General features: G+C 44.9%; 1 protein-coding gene across 3 annotated transcripts in view; it reads left to right on the top strand.

Annotated features, from left to right (window-relative positions):
* PPP1R13B (protein phosphatase 1 regulatory subunit 13B) overlaps positions 1-16202 on the top strand; it is an 86105-nt gene that overhangs the window by 17908 nt on the left and 51995 nt on the right. The window lies entirely within an intron of this gene.

Here is a 16202-nt window from a genome sequence, read left to right as displayed (position 1 = left end):
GTGGGGGGAGGGGTGGCCGCGTGGCGCTTTTGTTGCTGGCGACAGCCAAAACTAAAACGTTAATTTGGCGCCCAGACGTGGGGCAGGGACAACGGCAGGGCTGAGCAGCGGGTGTTAAAACTGCTTTCTTACATTTTGTTAAATTTTGTTATACGCATTTTTCTGTGTTAAATAGTCGCCGGTAAAAATGTTTCTGTCTTTGATCAGATGGCTGTGGTTTTTGAATCCTCATTTGCAGTATGTATTCAATGCCGTGCTGTTCATCATCGCTGGGAAAAAGATCAGGATGATAATTTTGCTCTACTGTACGATAACAACTTATGACATGATAACATCACTGTGCATGACATTAGGCTTGTATTTGCATGCGACACTGCGGTCATTTCCGTACCTTGGATCCTATGTCTTAGAATTTGTTAATAATCAAACCCAATCTGTGGGGAAAACCAGAGGGGATACCTTCCCCCACTCTTTCTCCTCCCCTCTCTTCTTCAGGCCGGTCCTAACGGCTTTTGAGAATTTCGAGTACCCGTGGGATGCTCAGGCCAGCACTCTCCTATTGTTCTGCCTCCTGAATGGGTTTTGGGTTTTGTTTAGGGTTAAGCAAGTCGTTAAGAACATCGTGCAGAGACCTGCCCTGGGGCTGAATAGCTGTGAGTGGCTGGGTGTGTGGGACAGCATGGGCAAGTATCTAGGGCAGTGGACACCCCCGATGTTTTTTAAACTCGCTCCTGAACAAGTACAGGATCCGGACAAACTAGTAAAATATCTGCAAAAAGTGTGCTGCCACCCTGGGAACTCCAGAGAGACACAAATCACCACAATGTGCTGGGGTCTGGCCCACGCCTACCGAGCTGTCTTGTTCGACACTGTTCAGTGCCCTAAAGGGGAAAGAGGGGGAAATGAAGCGGCAGGCACTGCGACTGGCGCTGCCCCCCCAGCCGGCCCTGCAGCCCCTCCAGCCCAGCAGGCAGTCACAGCCCCCCCAGCCAGCACCACCACTGCCACAGCTGCAGGGTCTGCCTCAGTTTCCCTGGTAGGCACAGCAGCAGCTCCAGCTCCAGCTGCAGGCATCGCAGCTGAGCCCAGTGACCAACCTGTGCCGGTAGCAGTTGCCCCCGTAAAAGTAAAGACAGACACAAAGAGAGCAGATTGCTCTGGGAGGGATGATGATGAGCCAGGGTCATCGCGGGAGATAGAGACAGAGATCATCACCTGGTCCCTGTCCCTGGGGGAGCTGCGAGACATGCGGAAAGACTTCAGCCGCCACTCAGGGGAGCACATTGCCACCTGGCTGCTGCGGTGCTGGGATAACGGGGCCAGCAGCTTGGAATTAGAGGGCAAGGAAGCCAAGCAGCTGGGATCCCTGGCCAGGGACGGGGGCATTGACAAGGCCATTGGGAAGAAGGAACAAGTCCTCAGCCTCTGGAGGAGACTTCTGTCAGGCGTGAGGGACGCCTTCAGTGACGATTTTGTATGCTACCCTGGCAAGTGGACCAATATGGAAAAGGGTATTCAGTACTTCAGGGAATTAGCTGTGTGGGAGCTGGTTTATAATGAACCAGATGATGACCAGTTACCCACAGACCCAGATGAAGTCCAGTGCACAGCATCTATGTGGAGGAAGTTTGTGCGGAGCACACCCTCCTCATATGCCAACTCACTGGCAGTTGTAAACTGGAAGGGTAAGGAGGCACCAACAGTGGATGAGGTGGCTGTCAGACTCTGGCAATATGAGGAAAGCCTCTCTTCCTCCCTTGTCTCAGCTGTGGAGAAACTGGCCCGGGAGGTGCGGCAAATCAAAGAGAACATGTCCTACTCCCCAGCTGTACGGGCCAGTGTCTCAGCTATTAGGGGCAAGCATTTCTCTGCTCAGGAGAGGGAATACAGAGGCTATACACCCTGGGGCACCCTGTGGTTCTACCTGCGTGACCATGGAGAGGACATGAGGAAGTGGGATGGAAAACCCACCTCAAGTCTAGAGGCACAAGTACGTGAGTTGCGAGGTAAAACAATCACAAAAGGGGATTCTGTTAGGAAAAATGCCGCTTCAGTTTCCAGCAGCCAGCTCGCCAGACCAGGTAGACAGTTTGATCTTGATTCCGATCCTCTGGAGGGGACCTCCAAGTCATTTTTACAGCAGGTGAGCAGCAAATTCTCTGACCAGGATTAGAGGGGCCCTGCCTCCAGCCAGGTGGAGGAAAGGGACAACCGTGTTTATTGGACGGTGTGGATTCGGTGGCCTGGCACGTCAGATCCACAAGAGTATAAAGCTCTAGTGGACACTGGTGCACAGTGTACTTTAATGCCATCAGAGTTCAAAGGGTCAGAGTCCATTTGCATGTCTGGAGTGACAGGGGGGTCCCAAGAGCTGAGTCTACTGGAGGCTGAAGTGAGCCTCACTGGGCAGGAGTGGCAGAAGCACCCCATTGTAACTGGCCCCGAGGCTCCATGCATCCTTGGCATAGACTATCTTAGGAGAGGGTATTTCAAGGACCCAGAGGGATATCGGTGGGCTTTTGGCATAGCTGCTGTGGAGACGGAAGAAATTAAACAGCTGTCCATTTTGCCTGGTCTCTCGGAGGATCCTTCCGTTGTGGGGTTGCTGAGGGTTGAAGAACAACAGGTACCCATCGCAACCACAACGGTGCACCGGCGACAGTATCGTACCAACCGAGACTCCCTTATCCCCATTCATCAGCTGATCCGCCAGCTGGAGAGTCAAGGAGTGATCAGCAAAACTCGCTCACCCTTTAATAGTCCCATATGGCCAGTGAGAAAATCTGCTGGAGAGTGGAGACTGACAATAGACTACCGTGGCCTGAATGAAGTCACACCACCACTGAGTGCTGCCGTGGCAGACATGCTAGAACTTCAGTATCAGCTGGAGTCAAAGGCAGCCAAGTGGTACGCTACAATTGACATCGCTAATGCATTCTTCTCCATCCCTTTGGCAGCAGAGTGCAGGCCACAGTTTGCTTTCACCTGGAGGGGCATCCAGTACACCTGGAATCGACTGCCCCAGGGGTGGAAACACAGTCCCACTATTTGCCATGGGCTAATCCAGACTGCACTGGAAAAGGGTGAAGCCCCAGAACATCTGCAGTACATTGATGACATCATTGTATGGGGTGATAGTGCGGAGGAAGTTTTTGAGAAAGGGGAGAAAATAGTTCAGATCCTTCTGAAAGCCAGTTTCGCCATTAAGCGAAGTAAAGTCAAGGGACCTGCCCAAGAGATCCAGTTTTTGGGGATAAAATGGCAGGATGGGCGCCGTCAAATCCCAATGGATGTCATCAACAAAATAGCAGCTATGTCTCCACCAACCAGCAAAAAGGAAGCACAGGCCTTCTTAGGTGTTGTGGGTTTTTGGAGGATGCACATCCCAAATTACAGCCAAATTGTAAGTCCTCTGTACCACGTGACCCGGAAGAAGAATGATTTTGAATGGGGCCCTGAGCAACGACAGGCATTTGAACAAATTAAACGGGAGATAGTTCATACCGTAGCCCTTGGTCCAGTCCGGTCAGGGCAAGATGTTAAGAACGTGCTCTATACCGCAGCCGGGGAGAATGGCCCAACCTGGAGTCTCTGGCAGAAATCACCAGGGGAGACTCGAGGTCGACCCCTGGGGTTTTGGAGCCAGGGATACAATGGATCTGAGGCCCGCTATACTCCCACTGAAGAAGAGATTCTGGCAGCATATGAAGGCGTTTGAGCTGCTTCAGAAGTGGTCGGCACTGAAGCACAGCTCCTCCTAGCACCACGATTGTCCGTCCTGGGCTGGATGTTCAAAGAGAGGGTCCCCTCTACGCATCATGCCACCGATGCTATGTGGAGTAAGTGGGTCGCGCTGATCACCCAGCGCGCCCGAATGGGAAACCCCAGTCGCCCAGGAATTCTGGAGGTAATCATCGACTGGCCAGAAGGCAAAGATTTTGGAGCATCGCCAGAGGAGGAGGTGACACGTGCTGAAGAGGCCCCACTGTATAACCAGCTGCCAGAAGATAAGAAACAGTATGCCCTGTTCATGGGTGGGTCCTGTCGCATTGTGGGGAAGCAGCGGAGGTGGAAGGCTGCTGTATGGAGCCCTACACGACAAGTCGCGGAAACTGCCGAGGGAGAAGGTGAGTCCAGCCAGTTTGCCGAGGTGAAAGCCATCCAGCTGGCTTTAGACATTGCCAGTCGAGAGAAGTGGCCAGTGCTCTGTCTTTACACCGACTCCTGGATGGTGGCCAATGCCTTGTGGGGGTGGCTGCAGCAATGGAAGAAGAACAACTGGCAGCGCAGAGGCAAACCTATCTGGGCTGCCCCATTGTGGCAAGATATTGCTGCCCGGCTGGAGCAGTTGGTTGTAAAAGTCCGTCACGTGGACGCCCACGTCCCTAAGAGTCAGGCCACTGAAGAACATCAAAACAACCACCAGGTAGACCAGGCTGCTAAGATTGAAGTGGCTCAGGTGGATCTGGACTGGCAACATAAGGGTGAACTGTTTATAGCTCGGTGGGCCCACGACACCTCGGGCCACCAAGGAAGAGACGCGACATACCGATGGGCTCGTGACCGAGGGGTGGACTTGACCATGGACACCATCGCACAGGTTATCTATGAATGTGAGACATGCGCTGCAATAAAGCAAGCCAAGCAGGTAAAGCCTCAGTGGTATGGAGGATGATGGCTAAAATATAAATATGGGGAGGCTTAGCAGATTGACTACATCACACTGCCACAAACCCGCCAAGGCAAGCGCTGTGTGCTCACAATGGTGGAGGCCACCACCGGATGGCTGGAAACCTACCCTGTGCCCCATGCCACTGCCCGCAATACCATCCTGGTCCTGGAAAAACAAGTCCTGTGGCGACATGGCACTCCCGAAAGAATCGAGTCGGACAACGGGACTCACTTTCGCAACAGCCTCATAGACACCTGGGCCAAAGAACACGGTATTGAGTGGGTGTATCACATCCCCTACCATGCACCAGCCTCTGGGAAGATAGAGCTGTACAATGGGCTGCTAAAAACCACTTTGAGGGCAATGGGGGGTGGGACTTTCAAAAACTGGGATACTCATTTAGCAAAGGCCACCTGGTTGGTTAACACCAGAGGGTCCACCAACCGGGCTGGTCCTGCCCAGTCAAAACCTCAGCGCCCCGTAGAAGGGGATAAAGTCCCTGTAGTGCACATGCGGAACATGTTAGGGAAGACAGTTTGGGTTAGTCCTGCCTCGGGCAAAGGCAAGCGCATCCGCGGGATTGCTTTTGCTCAAGGACCTGGGTGTACCTGGTGGGTAATGCGGAAGGATGGGGAAGTCCGATGTGTACCTCATGGGGATTTAATTTTGGGTGAGAATAGTCCATAAATAAATTGTGTAAAGTTAATTATTAAATAACCCTGTCACTGTCTGTTATCACTGTTATAATTGTTATATTTTGTACCAGTAGTAGCATAGTAAGAATCGTCCAGATTAAAGAAGGATGGACTTTTTCAATGAAAACCTAGCAGAGCACAGCGATGATGGAACTGGACGTGGTTTTCAACAACTGGCATCCAGCAACTTCATCAAGATTAATATCTCCTGCAGACTGTGGGCACGGGCCGCACCAGATACATCAGCCGTGAGCTCCGGATGCAGCAAGTGACCGCCCATCACCACACATCACCTGTCCTGCCACGGAAGACCATTGCGACAGATGGAGCCCGAAGTCATGGATTAAATGAACTCAACAGACACTTTAGAGTGATGACCCATAGACTAAGGGAATGATATCTGGAGACAGGAGAAGTGGTGGTGATCAACTGGACAATGGGGGACCTGGGCATGACGTAGATGGTATAGAATAAGGGGTGGATAATGTCCTGGGTTTGGCCAGGACAGGGTTAATTTTCACCGGACTCCAGGAAGGGGCACAGCGGGGGGTGGGGGCTGACCCCACCTGGCCAAACAGAGCCCGGTGTTCCATACCCTGTGACGTCACCCAGGGTTCCTAGGGGGGGGGTGCGGCGCAGCGGGAACTCACTCGCGGCTCGGGAGCATGCGGCGCCGGTGCGGTCCGAGAGAGTGGGTCTGTTTCTGTCGTGTTTTCTCCTTTTCTTTATTGTTGTTGTTACTGTTCCTCTGTTTGCTGTTCTGTTATAACTGCCCTTATCCCGACCCACCAGTTTTCTGCCTGTTTTCTTTCCATTCTCCTCCGCACTGTGGTGGGGGGAGGGGCGGCCGCGTGGCGCTTTTGTTGCCGGCAGCAGCCGAAACTAAAACAATACCCCATCACTAAGTCTGTTGGTACAACTATTGTCTGACAAAACTATTCTTTTTTTTCCCGGTTATGTTTTCTGTAGCCAGTTTGTCTTGTGCAGAGCCTGATGAAGGTGAAGAGCAAGGTGGATTTTTTTTTTTTTTCCTTTCAGTGATTGCAAAATGGCAACTTAATGCAACTAGTGTATGAGCTTATGCAAAAAATTCTATTGTGAGATAAGGGTAGTTAAAGTACTTTTAAGTAGCATTCAGTTTTCAGATTTTATCAAAATTGCAAATGTTATCCAAGACTAATATTAGCTCATTTGTATTTTTGAGTGACCTTGTAAATGCTTAAGTTTATTGATAGTGATATTTATGGTTTTAATGTTTGTTAGTAGTTCATAGCTGAATGCTATACTTTTTTAGTGTCTGAGACTTGCTCCCAATTTTGTGAATTCTTTTGCAGGCCATATGGAGTCAGTTGGCTTCAAATTTGGAAGTGTAGTAGGAAACATGCTATTGGTTTCACAAGTCTGCATTTTGGCAGAAAACTTCACACATTTCTGTATTCTTTGCAAACTGACACCTGTTAGTTGCACTACCTTTGTGAATTTTACTAGTACAGTCAAAAAGCATCACTGGGCTTTAAAATTTGGTCTGAACTCAAAGCTTGCACAGCTTGGGTGTTAGGAGGATGTGAGGAAATGTGTTCAGAAATATGGAAATTGAATGCCATTATTTCTCACCCCATATATGGGGAAAGGGAAAAGATGTTAAAGGAAAGAAATCTCCTGATGAAAACCACAGTAATCGATAATAATTCGCTGTCTTGATACTCTTATTTGAAATAAGACTCCTAAACATACTGCAAGAAATTCTTCAACAGATCTGTTTTTAAAAATAACATCTTCATTTAGAAGGTTAATTATTAGAACAAAGCATGCTGGTGAATAACTTGTTTATTAATGGACTTTAAATGTTTCTTTTTAATATAGGGAAGTGAAATGGTTTAATCTTACTACTGTTTTTCTGGGGTTTACACATAATAATCAACATCAGAGATTTATGTGGGATTTCTTTGTTCTGAAATCTCAATAGTATAAAGAAATACTCAAGAATGTATCTTCAGATGGGTTAAAACAGTTTTGTGGTTAGAATTTCATAGCCTGGTTTCTTTTAAAATACAATTGCTTGAAGCTTCACCTAATTCAGTCTATAATCTTATAAAGGGACAGTGTTTGTACTGCAAATAAAGTTAAAATTCTGCTTTAGTGCTTGAAATATGCAACTAGAATTTCTACAGCTGTAGGTGATGCAAGATTTATGTAATGACATGAATTCCAGGCGAGCAAACTTGCACGACATAATTGATAGTTTGTAACTTTTTTCTCTGACCATTCTACATGCAGAGTTGTGCCTATTAGTATGTCTCATCATCAAAGGGATGATTTTTCACCTCTTCACGTTTTGCTTGCATCTCATTCTGTAATTTTTTTAGTAACTGAAAACCTCAGTCTTAATCAGAGTTCATACTTGATTGATGGGGCTTTGGTATTTCAGTAGGATACAGTTTTGGACATTTCTGTTAAAATTGTATTGTAGCAGCACCTTAAATATAGCAAGCTCTTGGGACTCTTAAGTCAGCAAAATCAAGGATGAAAGTTATTAAACTTCTTGGGAGATGTTGAGGTCTCTACTGTGCAAGACAGTACTTAGATCTCATCTTGGAGTTCCAGGCACCAGTAAGTGCCCTGAAATGGCAAAGCACAAGATCGTGAATTGAAGTCTTGGAACTCTTTATTAGGGTGAAATGCATGGTGAGAACATAATGCTTTCCAATTCCTGTGAAACAGAAGGAATGAAGTTGGCATTTCTATCAAAAATGTTTTTATTGCTTTTCATTGTGTGTCAGCCTTCCAATAATAAACACGTTGTGTATTTGAAATGTCTGATCACTCTTCTGCTGGAAAAGGAGTTTCTTTGGGTTTTGTTGTTTCTTACCTTTACACAGTGAAATTTCTAGGTTGATTTAAAAAAAAGAAAAGGGAAAAATCTAATACAACTAAACAGCAGTCTGTGAATTTAGTCATATTAAATATGCAGTGTATTCTTAATTCACAATCATATGCTTGATAATTCTTAAATTGACAGAAGTCATTGGCACAAAAAGATGTTTTATCTACTATACCTTTAATATCAGGTAGACATTCCTATGTCTAGATTTGGGTAATTAGAGCAGTTAATTGCACAAAGGGTAAAATTAATGGTTTTCATTTTCTTGGGATGTGTGTTTTTTCTTAACCTTTTGTTCACTGCTTGAATGATCTTCTGATCTTTCATAGATGTGATTTTTCTAAATTACTTTGTTGTTGTGACCATAAAGTAGGTTATATGCAGGAAAAATAATGATAGTCTGATCCGTTTTTGCCAGGAACCCTGTTTTTGAGTGCGTGGGGGTTAATTAAAAAACAGTTATGTGAAGTAAAAAGACATCTGAGTGATTTTCCATCTTCATCCCTAGAACTCACTATTTCTCTTTTTCTAATTGACTGTATGACTATTACTGTAAGAAAATAATATCAGACTTGTTTTAAATTCTCATGTTTCAGCGTGTCCTGAAATTAGTACTCGTCTGATTGCTTTCTGTTAGCTTAAATAATTTAATTTTCTGCAAAAAAAAAAAAATGTCAGGAGATACATACTTCTATGGACTGTGTTATTGTATTTACAGTATTTATTATATCATCTGTCCAAGTTAGTAAATTAACTTGGGCGTAAGGCAGCGGAAAAGAGGTGTATAATTTATTTCTTCTCGAGCACCAGTGTTTCCAGTCTTGATACCATAAGATAATAGTTGACTAAGATGTATGTTTTGTCCCCACCAAAACTGTTGTTAAAGAGGATCTAACTAGCTGTATACTTGCCCATTTTAATTTCAGGTACTAGCTGAAGATAAAAAAAGTTTTGTTTTCTCAATAAGATTGTAGAATAATGGTGAGGAAAAGACTTAATTCAGCCGTCAGAGTTTTAGTTTTCTAGGCTGTTTCTTAACTAAGAAATGATGCGCTACATCGACTGCCATCTTCTGCTTTTATGGTGGTAGTCTAGTTTTATTCCAGTCATAAGTAGTTGAACTGTACTAGGGGAGTGCAACTGGAGTTGCAAAACTCAAGTAGATAAGTCAAGGTGGTTTCTAGGACAGCCTGAACAAACTCATATAGAACAAAGGACATTAGACTCATTTGAAAGATGATTTGTTTCTGTAGAGTAATGTATAAGGCATTTAGTTGTGGCCGTGTGGGATCTCTGCTGTGGTAGGCAAGTTATGAATGCATCTCTGTTGCACAGCTCTTGGAATCTTGGTTTGGGATGAAGTAAGAGGTGAACTGGACAGTCAGGGAAGTCTTAAGTAAACAAAACAATATTTATCAGCCTGATTGGGAGTGCTTTTCAGCATACTGGCAGCTTACTTGTCTGATGCGTTTTGTAGCCAGAACAGCAGAGGAGGGTCTTCAAGGAAAATACTGAGGTCACTTTGCAGGTGCATATAAGGCATGATGAACAACACAGAAGAAAGCGTAAAAACACGTGTTTAGCACATGGAGAGCAGAAACTGGTATAAAGGACCAGTTCAGCATCAGTTTCTTGATACGGAGTGAAAAATCATAGGGAAGAAGGTTCCACGTCACAATGGGGAGGTGAAGGCCAATAAATTGTGCTTATCAGGACTGATATAGAAAGGCAACATGGTTGAAGCCATAGGCATGAAGAATGATTTTTGCTGTGATGGGCATCCTGAGTAAAAAAGGCCCACCAGGGAAAAGTTGGGAAAATGATAGGCAAGTTTCCAAACTCTGAGAGCATTAGCTGGACCAGTTGATAGCAAACAACCTATCAATGTCTTGCATATTGTACTGGGAAACTAGAGAAAGAACTGAGACACAAGACTGAGAGAATGACTGGTGTCAAAGATGCCTGTATTACAGCTTACAGTGATAGGTTCTTGTGTGTAATGATGAATATGAAATCTAGGGAGTCATTGGAGAAACATGGCTAAGGACTGTGTTACAACCATATGGAACTTGAATTGATAGCTAGGCGTTGTCAAAAACAAGAAGAAGGGCTTCTTCACCTACATCAGCAGCAAAAGGAAGGCTAGGGACAACGTGGGGCCGCTGCTGAATGAGGCGGGTGTCCTGGTGACGGAGGATGCCGAGAAGGCAGAGCTACTGAATGCCTTCTTTGCTTCAGTCTTCAGTGCTAAGACTGGCCCTCAGGAATCTGAGGCCCCGGAGGTAAGAGAAGAAGCCCACAGAGAGAATGACTTCCCCTTGGTCGAGGAGGACTGTGTGAGGGATCGCTTAAGTGATCTAAACGCCCACAAATCCATGGGCCCCGATGGAATGCACCCACGAGTGCTGAGGGAGCTGGCAGATGTCATTGCTGAGCCACTCTCCATCATCTTTGAGAGGTCCTGGAGGACAGGAGAGGTGCCCGAGGACTGGAGAAAGGCCAATGTCACTCCCATCTTCAAAAAGGGCAAGAAGGAGGACCCAGGGAACTACAGGCCGGTCAGCCTCACCTCCATCCCGGGAAAGGTGATGGAGCAGCTTATCCTGGAGGTCATCATCAAGCAAGTGGAGGAAAAGAAGGTTCTCAGGAGTAGTCAGCATGGATTCACCAAGGGGAAATCATGCTTGACCAATCTGATAGCTTTCTACGATGGCATGACTGGCTGAGTAGATGGAGAGCCGTGGATGTTGTCTACCTAGACTTCAGCAAGGCTTTTGACACTGTCTCCTATAATGTCCTCCTAGGGAAGCTCAGGAAGTATGGGCTAGATGAGTGGTCGGTGAAGTGGCTGAATGGTAGAACTCAGAGGGTTGTCATCAGCGGTGCTGAGTCTAGTTGGAGGCTGGTAACTAGTGGTGTCCCCCAGGGGTCAGTACTGGGCCCAGTCTTGTTTAACTTCTTCATCAACGACCTGGATGAAGAGTTAGAATGTACCCTCAGCAAGTTTGCTGTTGACACCAAGCTGGGAGGTATGGTAGATACACCAGAAGGCTGTGCTGCCATTCAGTGTGACCTGGACAGGCTGGAGAGCTGGGCAGAGAGGAACCTGGTGAGGTTCAACAAAGGCAAATGCAGGGTCCTGCACCTGGGGAGGAACAACCCCATGCATCAGTACAGGCTTGGGGTGGACCTGCTGGAGAGCAGCTCTGTGGAGAGGGACCTGGGTGTGCTGGTGGATGGCAGGTTAACCGTGAGCCAACAGTGTGCCCTGGCTGCCAAGAAAGCCAATGGGATCCTGGGGTGCATCAAGAAGAGTGTGGCCAGTAGGTCGAGGGAGGTTCTCCTTCCCCTCTACACTGCCCTGGTGAGGCCTCATCTGGAGTACTCTGTCCAGTTCTGGGCTCCCCAGTTCAGGAAAGATGAAGAGCTACTGGAGAGAGTCCAGCGGAGGGCTATGAGGATGGTGAGGGGACTGGAGCATCTCTCCTATGAGGAAAGGCTGAGGGAGCTGGGCTTGTTCAGCCTGAAGAAAAGAAGGCTGCGAGGGGACCTAATACATGCTTACAAATATCTGAAGGGTGGGTGTCAGGAGGATGGGGCCAAGCTCTTTTCAGTAGTGCCCAGTGACAGGACAAGGGGCAATGGGCACAAACTGAGGCACAGGAAGTTCTGTCTGAACATGAGGAAGAACTTCTTCCATCTGAGGGTGACGGAGCCCTGGAACAGAATGCCCAGGGAGGTTGTGGAGTCTCCTTCTCTGGAGATATTCAAGACCCGCCTGGACAAGGTCCTGTGACCCTGCTTCAGCAGGGGGGTTGGACTAGATGACCCACAGAGATCCCTTCCAACCCCTACCATTCTGTGATTCACAAGAGATGATTGAAGACTATCAACATTTCAGCTTTCTTAGCAAGAGATCAGGTCTAGAAAGATTAAACTATGCCATCTCTATAGACGATGCTTATTGAATTTTTGTAGGTGATATCCAGCTGTAGAAAGAGATAAGATAGTAAGTGAGGATAAAGATCTTGTAGATTTATCCTTCTTTTCTACCTCCTTGAGAAACTGCAGGGTTGATTAAGTATGTCCTTTAAATAACGCAAGAAGTATGGTTGGAATAGGAGAATTGGGACGGGAATGAAGAAAGGGGAGACAACACACTAAGAGGAACGCATGCAACTGTTTGACAGACTTCTGCTGGGCAGAGAAGATTGGGGTAGAATACTGAATCTCAGGCTCTCCTAGAAGAAGGTCATCTATAAGCTGAGAAATGAGTGAGATGACAGAGTAGTTTTGAAGGCAGGTTGTGATGTTTGATACAGCTTGTCTGGCATGGAAAAGACCTGAATTGTGAAGGGATATACTGGAGTTTGCAGGGAGGTTAAAAAGAAAAATAAAAAGAGATGAGAATTCATGAAAATTGGAGTAAAGCCATTGGTTTGGTAGCAGTAAAGGAGAGTAATAGGTAACATCCATGTGGGTTGAGGAGGAGGGAAGTGTAAGATTTGGAGCTTGGTATGCATGGTGGAAAAAAATACATGATTTAAAAGTCGTGAGGTGACTTACTCATGAGTGTTAGGTTGATCTCGTTGTGTGACATTGTGTCCAAGTATTAAAAGTTTTGAACAATTGAATTGAGAGATTAGCAAAAAATGCTACAATGGTTATGGTCTCATTTTGCAAGATGAATTTTACACAGTTTTTCCTAGTTAAGAATCCATTTAAAATGAGAAATCAAAGGATTTATCAGTTCTCCTGTGTCCTAATCTTTGGCTAGAAATGTTTTTTCATAAAGCTAATTTACTTCAGTGGGTGTACTGTATATTTCATGTGTAGGCTTCACTTATGTTCTTCAGTACCAAATTTCCAGGCTCCATCAATACTTCTTTGTGTTTTATTACGATGATATAACCTCTGATCTTACTCCATCTCCACCACAAATAGGGTCAGCTATGACACTGACTCGAAAATCTAATTAGTATCACAATATGTTAATAAAATTCAATATTTTGAGTCATCTTGTGTATGTTTCAGGACATGTGTTTCACAGCACAGTGTTTCAGTTCCTTTGGTATTACTCAGACAATCTGCTAAATCCTTACTTAACCAAGTTTGCTTGAGGAGTAATTTGACAATAGTTGGCTACAGCACCTTGCTTCCTCATTAGTGAAGTACCTGTCCCTGGGCTGTCTAGCAGGTGGTATTGTGACACCCAGCTTTGGAGAAGACAGTATTGGTGCACCCTGAGCTGAGAGAAGAAAGTGGTGTTTTTGAGGTACAGTAGATTTTGTCCTGGTCTTTCAAAGGGGCCTGTGAGTTTATATAGTTATTGAGGTGTGAATTTATGGAGAATTGACCGAGATACATGGGATAACTCACACCTCCAAGGATTTTCTTTCCTTTCCAGCCTGTGTACAGATGCAGACTGATAATTTTGAATACATGAAACAAGTTTTCTGGGCTAGTGTTATCTTTACAGCAATTAAAAAAAAAATCATGTTGTATATTCCTTAAATTTAACTGCAGAGATGGGGGAAAAAAAGTGTTTTCTATCACCCTTGTGGCTAGGGGAACTAGTGGGTTTGAATAGTGGCAAGGAGAGCTTTGACTAGACTTTAAGAAACTTCTTGCAACAGGAATCCTGGATTTCTGGGGTGGATGGTTCAGGGACATGATGGAATTTCCATCATGAAAGGCTTCTCTGAACAGGTTAAACAAGCATCTCTGCAGAACAATGTCAGTGTAGTTGATCCTGCCTGAGGCCAAGAGACTGCATTAGGTGACCTCTTAAGGTTTCTTCTAAGCCAGTTGTTTTACGTTCATGTATGACTTCTTAAATATGAGGTCAAATTCCACTTCTAGATTCCACATCAGATACTTATTCTGTAAAAGATTCCACAGCCACCGAGTACTGAGACTATGTCTGGATCTTCTCCAAGGGAAAAACAACATTGAGCCATTTACAGTGGGTGGTTACAGGCGCTTTCATTATTACCTGTGGCTGCATCCTGTCTTACAGCTTCCTCCTAGCTTGTCCAAAGCTTTTACTATAGCTTCCTCTAATGCTGCTGTTGGAGAAACTCAGGGGTTAATTCTAGTATATTTGCAGCCCTGGATGACTGCTTCTTGTGTTGAAGTGTAGTTTCTTGAAGACTTCAGGATACAGCGTACAAACTTGGCAGGCTGAGGGAGAGTAGAAACATGGACTAAAATAGCCTGGGGGGCTGACAAGGAGACGGAGAGCTTGAAGTCTGGGCTTTCTTGGAATTTATCCTGTGCTTCTAAAGTAGATAGACTGCTCTGGCTCAGTATCTAGCTATTATTAATGAAAATCTCCGGTTTGGTGCATGCATATGTCCCACAGATAAAAGTATTGTGAATGTTTTTGAGGATTGCCTTTGCAAATTGAAGCACAACTCTGTTTAAGTGGAGAGTGCTTATTTAATGAAGAGCTTTTAGGTAATTATGTTTAATCTTTGTGTTTCAATATGTGATGCCACATTTTATATACTGGAAAGATCTGAAAGAACTTTCTTTGCAGACAGAATTACTAATTTTGTAACATTCTTTAGGGACATCTATTATTACAATATCTTTGCCTTCAAAATATCATGCTATCTCTGTTCCATCCCCATGAGTTTACGAAACAGCATTGTGACTATAGATGGGAAATTAAGGTGCAGAGAGAATGGCTAAAAGTATCTGTTTAATTTTAGACAAGAGCTTAGGGTCGGGTATTTTTCAGAGGATTTAGTGTTAACATAGGAATACTTGTCTTTTGAATGCAACATTTATTGGTCCTGAACCAGTCTCACTCAGGAAAAAATGAATCACTTTAGCATCATTGTATTAGTACTTTATCTCTTGGTAGAATGTTTTCTTACAAGCTCCTCAGCTATTAACTATATGCTTTCAGCTTCTGCAATAAATTACATGAGGGCCTACAGAACAAATCCATTGAGAATATTGCTTATAGCTGAGGCCCTTAATAGGTGAAATGTAGCAAATGAACGTATTATTAATGATCATATGGTAATACATATGTACCAAGGGGGTGAGGTGGGTTAAGTTCATGTGCACAGTTTTTAAGTGTTCAGCTTTGCAGCAAGTTACACCTGCTAACATGAAGAGGAATGGGAGTATCTCTGGATGTATATATTTGTGCACGTGTTTATTCAAGGTGGAGCAAGGAATTTGAACAGAAGTTTACACTGAACCCAGACTAGTAGTAGGTCTTAGTCCTAGGCTTTTTCCTTTATAGATTTCATCCTACTTTAACTTCAGATCCAGCAAAACAGAAAGAAGGAATCTTGAATGTTGTTAAGCAGGAGGAGGGGAAGAAAAGATGCTTTCAATGTTGTGGCTACTTTCCAAGTGGAATAACTGAGAGCAGTTACTAGAAGAAAAGTAGTCTTTTGATGTTGTAATCATGAGTGAAGAGAGAACGCTTAGTACTGCTGTGGGAAGGTTGCACATACAGTTGGATCAACACAGCAAGCTCGGGAGGTGGGGTTAAAGCAGTACAGAAAGAACTGACTTTACAGAGGTGTTTAGATCTAGCAAATACACTAAGCAAATGCAATCCCTTGAATGTGACTGTTTTCCTCTTTTTCTTTTTTTTTTTTTTTAAACTCCAAGGCTTAGCATTTAACCAAAGGCTTACAGTTCATCCAGATGTAATTGTATCTTTAGACAAATTGCAAAAATGACATCCATCATGCAAAGGTTCGCCCACCTGTGAAGCTTCAGGTTACTTTGCCAAAGTGTGTATTTATTTGCAGCATTTAAATGCTATGATTTCAAGCATCTAGCGTAGCCAAAACTTGCTCCTTCCCTCCCAGCCATATTTTCAGACAGAAATAAACCATTTCAACTGAAGCTTTAAGAAAAAAAAAAAAAGGGTCAATTCAATGCACTGTCAAAACAATTTAACACAAAGGACTAAAACTTTGGC

The sequence above is a fragment of the Opisthocomus hoazin genome, chromosome 7, assembly GCF_030867145.1.
Source record: "Opisthocomus hoazin isolate bOpiHoa1 chromosome 7, bOpiHoa1.hap1, whole genome shotgun sequence".
NCBI classification, from domain to species: Eukaryota; Metazoa; Chordata; class Aves; order Opisthocomiformes; family Opisthocomidae; genus Opisthocomus; species Opisthocomus hoazin.
Note: the sequence above shows the minus strand (reverse complement) of the source record. Positions and strands in the feature narration are given on the sequence as shown.